Here is a 10,000-nt window from a genome sequence, read left to right as displayed (position 1 = left end):
GCATGATCAATTAGTCAGAATCAAAAAGTCCTTGACAAAAGGATTCGAACCTGGCGTGAAGACCCCAATGGATTTCTAGTCCATCGCCTTAACCGCTCGGCCACGACAACTTTACTAAAAAGCAAAGGCAAGAAGCTTGTCACAAACGAAGCGTCAAAATCCCCAATTGTTGTGCCAGGCTTTAATTTAAGATGTGTAGTGGAGGCATCTGTAGTAGATGCCCGAGCCATCTCAGCTGCTACTCTCACTGTGAAGGAGCAGCGGCTCTACTCTGAGTCACTCCGGGCTGACCGAGCTCCTCACCCTATCTCTGAGGGTGATCCCAGACATCCAGTGGAGGAAACTAATTTCTGCTGCTGGTATTTGCAACCTTGTCCTTTCAGTCACGACTCCAAGTTCATGACCATAGGTGAGGGTAGGAACGTGGACCGACCTGTATATTGAGAGCTTCGCCCTCTGGCTCAACTCTTTCTTCACCACAAAAGACCGCTGCAGTGACTGCCGCACCAATCCCTCTGTTAATATTGCGTTCTATTCTTCCCTCACTCGTGAACAAGACTACGAGATACTTGAACTCCTCCACTTGAGGCAGAACTTCACTCCCAACACGAGGGGTGCAGCTCAACTGAAGACTGACATTCACTTAGTCAGAATCATGAAAAGATTAAGTCGTTGTCAGCAGGATTCGAACCTGCGCGGGGAGACCCCAATGGATTTCAAGTCCATCGCCTTAACCACTCGGCCACGACAACCTGACACAATCAGTCTGCTAATCGACACGGTAGGAGGCTTTACTTAAGATGTGTCGTAAAGCTGTACTAATATTAAAACATTTTCTAACTTTGGATCCCACGTCGGCAGGGTTGGAGGCTTTATTTAAGATGTGTAGTGAAGCCTCCTTTTGTTGAGCTGTCCTAGTATTTTATCAAAAGACTCCGCAACTCCGTCTCAGGACATAGTTGGAGTCTATCAAAGGAGTTTGGTTCCAGGCAACATTAAATGTGAGCATATGCTCACTTAAGTCGGTTACGAAGAGGAACTGCAGTCAGGTGGAGACCCAGATGAGGACGACAAGCATGCAGATTAGCTTCCTTTTCGGTTTCTCACAGTTTGATCAGAATTACACACTGCAAGTATATATGCAACAAGTACATTTATAATAGAATACAATAGAATTTAACTAAATGTAATAACATCTAATCATTACGTCACCGACGTCCCACTGGGTGTGAGTTTTCCTTGCCCTTATGTGGGCCTACCGAGGATGTCGTAGTGGTTTGTGCAGCCCTTTGAGACACTAGTGATTTAGGGCTATATAAGTAAACATTGATTGATTGATTGATTGAATTTGACAGACATTCACGTTTTCCTTTAACAACAACAACTACTTATCATGGCAGACTTCAAGAACAAACAACAAAGTCTAGTTTGGGACAAATGATGATCCAGAAACATATATTTTGTGTGTATATACTGTATTTATAAAAAAGGTACACGTTTTAGAAGCTGAGTGCTAAACAGATCAAGCATTAGTGGAGGTTAATTTGTGCCTTCATTACGAAAGCTTTTTTATTTGACTAAAACTTTTTGCGTAAAATAATTTAAAAAAAAAATTCAGCGTAAAAAAAAATTTGAGTGCTAAAAAAACTCCCCAAAAATTAATGTAAAAAAAAAATTCAGGTAGAAAAAATATGTGCCGAAAAAAATCAGTGGAGAAAAAGCAGTGTAAAAAAAAATCTGCGTCAATAAATTTTGTGTAAAAAAATTCAATGCTTAAAAAAAATCAGTGTCGAAAAATTCAGTGTTAAAAAATCCGTGCTGAAAATTCAGTGTAAAAAAATTCAGTGCTGAAAATTTCAGTGTAAAAAAAAAAAAAATCAACGTCATAAAATGTGCTGCTTCAAAAAGCAAAACTCAATCATGGTGAAATACGGCTAAATAATTCAGTAGGAAAAAAAAAATCAGCGCTGAAAAATTCATTGAAAAAAAATAAAATGTAAAAGAAAATTGAGTGCAGATGAGGAGGAGGAGCATGCAGATGAACTTCCTTTTCGGTTTCTTACACTTTGATCAGAAATCTTTTGGTTATGTAAAACCAATTGTTGCAGCAGCTGTCCGGGTGGCTGGTAATTTGATTTATTCGACCTGTCCAAAGATGTATTTGGGGTCATGTGTGCGTATTTAATGTGGTGTTGGTTTGGTTGCTGAGTCATGGCCGCGACGCCAAGATGCAAGAATCTCCACACTTATTTGATGCGTGTCGTGGTCACACACAAAACACAGCACGTCTAAAATAAAATGATGTTCAATTAGCCAGAATCATGAAAAAGTAAGTCGTTGTCAGCAGGGTTCGAACCTGCGTGGGGAGACCCCAACGGATGTCTAGTCCACCGCCTTAACGACTCGGCCACAACAACCTGATGTCAGGTGAATTTTAAGATGTGTAGTGAAGCTTTCATTAAAATAAACAACAACCAACCTCCCATTTTTCCCCTGTTGAATTTATTACATAAAATAACATAAAATTGTAATACTACACCATTTCAGACTGACATCTCGTCGGCAGAGCTGGAGGCTTTGTTTAAGATGTGTAGTGAAGCTGCTTTTGATGAAATCGTAATAAGACAACATTTCAGACTTATGAAGGGAAAAACAAATCATTTTAAGAATAATTTACGAAAAAATTTTTAATCTTACAAAACAAATTGCAAATGTGACCATGATAATGTTTTTATATTACAAGTATTTTTAATTCTACAGACCTCCTGAACAAAAACCGTTGCAATGTTAAATAAATAAAGTTGTGTTACATTCAAAAGTTGGACGTGACGCGGTCGTCAGGATCCATCAGATAAACAATAAACACCATCAGATGTGACTTTTTATCTCCTCACTCTGCTTTTAATCCAACACAGTCTCTGTTTTTACCCGAGGAAACACTGGAAAGTTTTGTCCTGGTTCATGCTGAGAGCTGGCCTTTTTTTCTCCTATGAAACTCAAAACAAGTCCTTTACATTCAAATCAAAACAATTATTTTGGACAATATCTGATAGTTCTTTGAGAGGGGAGATTTTAAATGTCTTTCCTGCTGATTTTAAAACTGCAGTAATGACAGCCCTGCTAAAGAAGACACATTTTAATAATTCCACACTCGTATCAAACTTACCTTTTGTTTAACAGATCAGAAAAACTTGTGTGTTTGTTCTCCTTCTAAAGGAAACATAGCTGACACTGTCAGCAGGATTCGAACTTACACGGGTAGACCCCAATGGATTTCTAGTCCATCGCCTTAACCGCTCGGCCACGACAACCCAAGAGCATCTCTCTGCTAACCTTTGGATCCCCCGAAACATCTCACCAGGGAAGTATCCGTAGTAGTACAGTAGATGGCTCCGCTTCACCCTTTCTCTGAGGCGGATCCCAGACATCCTGCAGAGGAAACTCATTTCTGCTGCTATGTATTCGCAACCTTGTCCTTTCAGTCACTACTCAAAGTTCATGACCATAGATGAGAGTACGAACGTAGACCCACCTGTATATCGAGAGCTTCGCCTTAAGGCTCAGCTCTTTCTTCACCACAAAAGACCAGTGCATTACTGCAGATGCCGCACCAATCCCTCTGTCAATCTCTCATCTTTTCTTCCACTCCCTTGTGAACAAGACTACGAGATACTTGAACTTCTCTACTTGAGGCAGAACTTCACTCCCGACCCGAGGGGTGCAGCCCAACTGAAGAATGACGTTCAATTAGTCAGAATCATGAAACACTTAAGTCGTTGTCAGGAGGAATCGAACCTGCGCACCATCTTTCTGCTATTCGGCACGGTAGGAGGCTTTATTTAAGATGTGTCCTAAAGCTGTCCTAATATTTACATTTTTTCCAACTTTCGATCCCACGTCTGCGACAGACTGGCAGCTCGTCGGCAGGGTTGGAGACTTTATATAAGATGTGTAGTAAAGCCTTCTTTTGTTGAGCTGTCTTAATATTTTATCAAAAGACTGCAACTCCCCTCAGGATATAGTTGGAGAATATCAAAGGAGTTTGGTTCCAGAGTCTATGCTTTTCTCAGCATCGGTCTTTGGAAAAATGAAGAAAGTGTAAATTAAAATGAATTCAGCGAATTGGTGGTTTGATTTTTGGGACCTGTCCAAAGATGTCTTTGGGGTTTTGTGTGGGTGATCAACGTGGCGTTGGTTTGGCTTTCCTTGATGAGTCATGATCGCCTTCGGGCCGAGCTCTTTCTTCACCACAAAAGACTGGTGCAGCGACTGCATCACTGCAGACGCCGAGGGGTGCAGCCCAATTAAAGAATGACGTTCAATTAGTCAGAATCATGAAAAACTTAGGTTGTTGTCAGCAGGATTTGAACCTGCGCGGGGAGACCCCAACTTTCGACCATTTTATTGCTAATCTTTGGATCCCACGTCTGCGAACAACTGGCAGGTCATCATCAGTGTTGTCAGCTTTATTTAGCATGTGTCGTAAAGCTGTCCTAATATTTTACCAAAAGACTCTGCAACTCTAACTCAGGATATAGTTGGAGAATATTAAAATGTGTCCTGCATCCAGTGATTTTAAAATACAGGGCCCTCAGTGGAAAAAACTTGGACACCATTGTCCCCGGCCACGTCCTCTCGTTCTATAGGGGGGATACCGAGGTGTTCCCAGGCCAGCTGTGAGACGTAGTCCCTCCAACGTGTTCTAGGTATGCCCCGAGGTCTCCTCCCGGCTGGACATTCCTGAAACACCTAGTACAGAAGTTCAATAACATAATAATTCAATAACAGGACTCCAACACACAGGCGCAGAGCCCGGGGGCTAATATAAACCCACTCCTGCTCACAGCCTATTCCCTGGGGCAACTCCAGCATATAGTAAAGTCCAACCCCTCTCAAGGAGTTCGGTTCCAGAGCTTATGCTTTTTTTTAGCAGCGGTCTTTTGAAAAATGAAGGAACTGTGAATTAAAATGAATTCAGCGAATGGGTGATTTGATTTACTGGACCTGTCCAAAGAAGTCTTTGGGGTCTTATGTGCGTGATTAACGTGGCGTTGGTTTGGCTTTCCTTGCTGAGTCATGGCCAAGATGCAAGAATCTCCACATATGATCAATTAGTCAAAATCAAGAAAAACTAAGTCGTTGTCGGCAGGATTCCAACCTGCGCGGGGAGACCCCAATGGATTTCTAGTCCATCGCCTTAACCGCTCAGCCACGACAACTTGACAACAATTGAAGCCAAGAAGCTTGACACAAACGAAGAGTCAAAATCCCCAATTGTTGTGCCAGGCTTTAATTTAAGAATGTGTAGTGGAGTCCTCCGTAGTAGATGTCCTTTCGGTCACGACTCAAAGTTCATGACCATAAGTGAGGGTAGGAACATACACCGACCTGTATATCGAGAGCTTCACCTTCTGGCTGAGCTCTTTCTTCACCAGAAAAGACCGGTGCAGCGACTGCATCACTACAGACGCAGCACCAATCCCTCTGTCAATCTCGGGTTGTATTCTTCCCTCACTCGTGAACAAGACTACGAGATACTTGAACTCTTCCACTTGAGGTAGAACTTCACTCCCGACCCGAGGGGTGCAGACAAAAGACAAAAACAGACAAAAGAGAGCAAGCAAGGAAAAGACAGGAGGGGAAAAAAACACGACCTCCCTCACCTGAAGCAAGACAGAAAGTTGCACCTGCATCCAGTGAGTTTACGATACAAGGCCCTCAGTGGAATAAAACTTGTACACCGTTGTCCCCGACCACGTCCTCTCGTTCTACAGGGAGGATACCGAGGTGTTCCCAGGCCAGCTGTGAGACATAGTCATAGTAAAGTCCAACCCCTCTCAAGGAGTTTGGTTCCAGAGCCTATGCTTTTCTCAGCAGCGGTCTTTTGAAAAATGAAGGAAGTGTGAATTAAAATGAATTCAGCGAATGTGATTTATTGGACCTGCCCAAAGATGTCTTTGGGGTCTTGTGGTTTCACTTCCCTTGCTGAGTCATGGCCGCGAGGCCAGGATGCAAGAATCTCCACGCATGATCAAGTAGTCAGAATCATGAAAAACTAAGTCGTTGTCGGCAGGATTTAAACCTGCGCGGGGAGAACCCAATGGATTTCTAGTCCATCGCCTTAACCACTCGGCCACGACAACTTGTCAAAACTTGAAGCCAAGCAGCTTGACACAAACAAAGCATCAAAATCCCCAATTAATGTGCCAGGCTTTAATTTAAGATGTGTAGTGGAGGCATCCGTAGTAGATGCCAGAGCCTTCCCAGCTGGTTCCTCTCGCTGTGAGGGAGCAGCGGCTCTACTCTGAGTCTCTCCGGGCTGACCGAGCTCCTCACCCTATCTGAGGGTGATCCCAGACATACTGCAGAGGAATTTCATTTCTGCCGCTGGTATTTGCAACTTTGTCCTTTCAGTCACGACTCAAAGTTGATGACCATAGGTGAGGGTAGGAACGTAGACCGACCTGTATATCGAGAGCTTCGCATTCTGGCTCAGCTCTTTCTTCACCACAAAAGACAGCTGCAGTGACTGCCTCACCAATCCTGCATTCTATTTTTCCTTTACTCGTGAACAAGTCTATGAGATACTTGAACTCCTCCACTTGAGGCATAACTTCACTCCTGACCCACGAGGTGCAGCCCAACTGAAGACTGACTTTCAATTAGTCAAAGTCATGAAAATAGTAAGTCGTTGTCAGCAGGATTCGAACCTGCGCGTGGAGACCCCAATGGATTTCAAGTCCATCGCCTTAACCACTCGGCCACGACAACCTGACACCAACTCTCTGCTAATCTTTGTATCCCACGTCTGTGAACGACTGGCAGCTCATAGTCAGTGTTGTCAGCTTTATTTAAGATGTATCATAAAGCTGTCCTAATATTTTACCAAAAGACTCTGCAGCTCCGCCTCAGGATATAGTTGGAGAATATCAAAATGGCTCCTGCATCCAGTGATTTTACAATATGTGGCTCTCAGTAGAAAAAACGTGGATACCGCTGTTCCCGGCCATGTCCTCTAGTTCTGTAGGGGGGCTACTGAGGTGTTCCCAGGCCAGCTGTGAGACATAGTCCCTCCAACGTGTTCTAGGTATACCCCGAGGTCTCCTCCCGGCTGGACATGCCCGAAAGACCTAATACAGAAGTTCAATAACAGAACACCACTGTCGCTGCCAATGTGGGCCGGGTAATCCGAACTTCCATTTGGCGAATACGCGCAATCAACAGTCAAAACCCGTCCCACGATACAAAGGCGCAGAGGAAGAACCCTCTCGTTCACCGGGACTCCAAAACACAGGCGCCATTCCGGGGCACTAATATAAGCCCACACCTGCTCGCCGCCTATTCCCCGCCGCAACTCCAGCATATAGTAAAGTCCAACCCCTCTCAAGAAGTTCGGTTCCAGAGCCTATGCTTTTCTCAGCAGCAGTCTTTTAAAGAATGAAGTGTGAATTAAAAACTAATTCAGCAAATGGGTGATTTGATTTATTGGACCTGTCCAAAGATGCCTTTGGGGTCTTATGTGCATTATTAACGAGGTGTTGGTTTGGCTTTCCTTGCTGAGTCATAGCCAAGATGCAAGAATCTGCACGCATGATCAATTAGTCAGAATCATGAAAAACTAAGTCATTGTCGGGAGGATTCGAACCTGCGCGGGGAGACCCCAATGGATTTCTAGTCCATCGCCTTAACCGTTCGGCCACAACAACTTGACATAGAACTGAAGCCAAGAAGCTCGACCCAAACGAAGCATCAAAATCCCCAATTGTTGTGCCAGGCTTTCATTTAAGATGTGTAGTGGAGGCATCTGTAGTAGATGTCCGAGCCATCTCAGCTGGTTCCTCTTGCTGTGAGGGAGCCGTGACTCTACTCTGAGTCTCCCCCGGCTGACCGAGCTCCTCACCCTATCTCTGAGGGTGATCCCAGACATACTGCGGCGGAAACCAATTTCTGCCGCTGGTATTTGCAACCTTGTCCTTTTAGTCACGACTCAAAGTTCATGACCATAGATGAGGGTACGACGTAGACCCACCTGTATATCGAGAGCTTCGCCTTATGGCTCAGCTCTTTCTTCACCACAAAAGACCAGTGCAGTGACTGCATTACTGCAGATGCCGCACCAATCCCTCTGTCAATCTCTCATCTTTTCTTCCACTCACTTGTGAACAAGACTACGAGATACTTGAACTTCTCTACTTGAGGCAGAACTTCACTCCCGACCCGAGGGGTGCAGCCCAACTGAAGAATGACGTTCAATTAGTCAGAATCATGAAACACTTAAGTCGTTGTCAGGAGGATTCGAACCTGAGCACCATCTTTCTGCTAATCGGCACGGTAGGAGGCTTTATTTAAGATGTGTCGTAAAGCTGTCCTAATATTTACATTTTTTCCAACTTTGGATCCCACATCTGCGACCGACTGGCAGCTCGTCGGCAGGGTTGGAGACTTTATATAAGATGTGTAGTAAAGCCTTCTTTTGTTGAGCTGTCTTAATATTTTATCAAAAGACTGCAACTCCCCCTCAGGATATAGTTGGAGAATATCAAAGGAGTTTGGTTCCAGAGTCTATGCCTTTCTCAGCATCGGTCTTTGGAAAAATTAAGAAAGTGTAAATTAAAATGAATTCAGCGAATTGGTGGTTTGATTTTTGGGACCTGTCCAAAGATGTCTTTGGGGTTTTGTGTGCGTGATCAAAGTGGCGTTGGTTTGGCTTTCCTTGCTGAGTCATGGTCGCCTTCGGGCCGAGCTCTTTCTTCACCACAAAAGACTGGTGCAGCGACTGCATCACTGCAGACGCCGCACCAAACCCTCTGTTATATTCTTCCCTCACTCGTGAAAAAGACTATGAGATACTTAAACTCCTCCACTTGAGGCAGAACTTTACTCCCGACCCGAGGAGTGCAGCCCAATTGAAAACTGACGTTCAATTAGTCAAAATCATGAAGAGCTTAAGTAGTTGTCAGCAGGATTCGAACCTAGGCGGGGAGACCCCAATGGATTTTGTAGTCCATCGCCTTAATCACTCGGACACGACAACTTTGGACCATCTTGCTGCTAACATTTTAATCCCACATCTGCGACCGACTGGCAGCTCGTCGGCATGGTAGTTGGCTTTATTTAAGATGTGTCGTAAAGCTGTCCTAATATTTTAATTTGTTTTAACTTTGGATCCCAAATCTGCGACCGACTGGCAGCTCGTCGGCAGGGTTAAAGGCTTTATTGAAGATGTGTAGTGAAGCCTCCTTTTGTTGAGATGTCCTAATATTTTACCAAAAGACTGCAACTCCTCCTCAGGATATAGTTGGAGAATATCAAAGGAGCTTGGTTCCAGAGTCTCTGTCAATCTTGTGTTTTATTCTTCCCTCACTCGTGAACAAGAATACAACATACCTGAACACCTCTACTCGAGGCAGAACTTCACTCCCGACCCGAGGGGTGCCGCCCAATTAAAGAATGACGTTCAATTAGTCAGAATCATGAAAAACTTAAGGTTGTTTCAGCAGGATTTGAACCTGCGCGGGGAGACCCCAACTTTCGACCATTTTATTGCTAATCTTTGGATCCCACGTCTGCGAACAACTGGCAGGTCATCATCAGTGTTGTCAGCTTTATTTAAGATGTGTCGTAAAGCTGTCCTAATATTTTACCAAAAGACTCTGCAACTCTAACTCAGGATATAGTTGGAGAATATTAAAATGGCTCCTGCATCCAGTGATTTTAAAATACAAGGCCCTCAGTGGAAAAAACTTGGACACCATTGTCCCCGGCCACGTCCTCTCGTTCTATAGGGAGGATACCGAGGTGTTCCCAGGCCAGCTGTGAGACGTAGTCCCTCCAACGTGTCCTAGGTATGCCCTGAGGTCTCCTCCCAGCAGCAAATGCCCGAAACACCTAGTACAGAAGTTCAATAACAGAATAATTCAATAACAGGACTCCAACACACAGGCGCCAAGCCGGGCCGCTAATATAAACCCACACCTGCTCACAGCCTATTCCCTGGGGC

The 10,000-nt window shown here is 44.3% G+C and overlaps 7 non-coding genes across 7 annotated transcripts; all 7 read right to left on the bottom strand.

The window, feature by feature from the left end:
* Positions 1 to 670: 670 nt before the first annotated feature.
* Positions 671 to 752, bottom strand: trnas-uga (transfer RNA serine (anticodon UGA)). Its single transcript has one exon. It is a non-coding gene; the product is annotated as a tRNA-Ser (tRNA).
* Positions 753 to 2,335: 1,583 nt separating this feature from the next.
* Positions 2,336 to 2,417, bottom strand: trnas-aga (transfer RNA serine (anticodon AGA)). The gene has a single exon. It is a non-coding gene; the product is annotated as a tRNA-Ser (tRNA).
* Positions 2,418 to 3,229: 812 nt separating this feature from the next.
* On the bottom strand, positions 3,230 to 3,311 carry trnas-aga (transfer RNA serine (anticodon AGA)). Its single transcript has one exon. It is a non-coding gene; the product is annotated as a tRNA-Ser (tRNA).
* Positions 3,312 to 5,137: 1,826 nt separating this feature from the next.
* On the bottom strand, positions 5,138 to 5,219 carry trnas-aga (transfer RNA serine (anticodon AGA)). The gene has a single exon. It is a non-coding gene; the product is annotated as a tRNA-Ser (tRNA).
* An 842-nt stretch (positions 5,220 to 6,061) lies between these two features.
* Positions 6,062 to 6,143, bottom strand: trnas-aga (transfer RNA serine (anticodon AGA)). Its single transcript has one exon. It is a non-coding gene; the product is annotated as a tRNA-Ser (tRNA).
* Positions 6,144 to 6,689: 546 nt separating this feature from the next.
* trnas-uga (transfer RNA serine (anticodon UGA)) lies at positions 6,690 to 6,771 on the bottom strand. The gene has a single exon. It is a non-coding gene; the product is annotated as a tRNA-Ser (tRNA).
* An 853-nt stretch (positions 6,772 to 7,624) lies between these two features.
* Positions 7,625 to 7,706, bottom strand: trnas-aga (transfer RNA serine (anticodon AGA)). Its single transcript has one exon. It is a non-coding gene; the product is annotated as a tRNA-Ser (tRNA).
* Positions 7,707 to 10,000: the final 2,294 nt, after the last annotated feature.

Source organism: Nerophis ophidion, linkage group LG01 (genome assembly GCF_033978795.1).
Source record: "Nerophis ophidion isolate RoL-2023_Sa linkage group LG01, RoL_Noph_v1.0, whole genome shotgun sequence".
NCBI lineage: Eukaryota > Metazoa > Chordata > Actinopteri > Syngnathiformes > Syngnathidae > Nerophis > Nerophis ophidion.
This window is presented reverse-complemented; position numbering and strand designations above follow the sequence as displayed.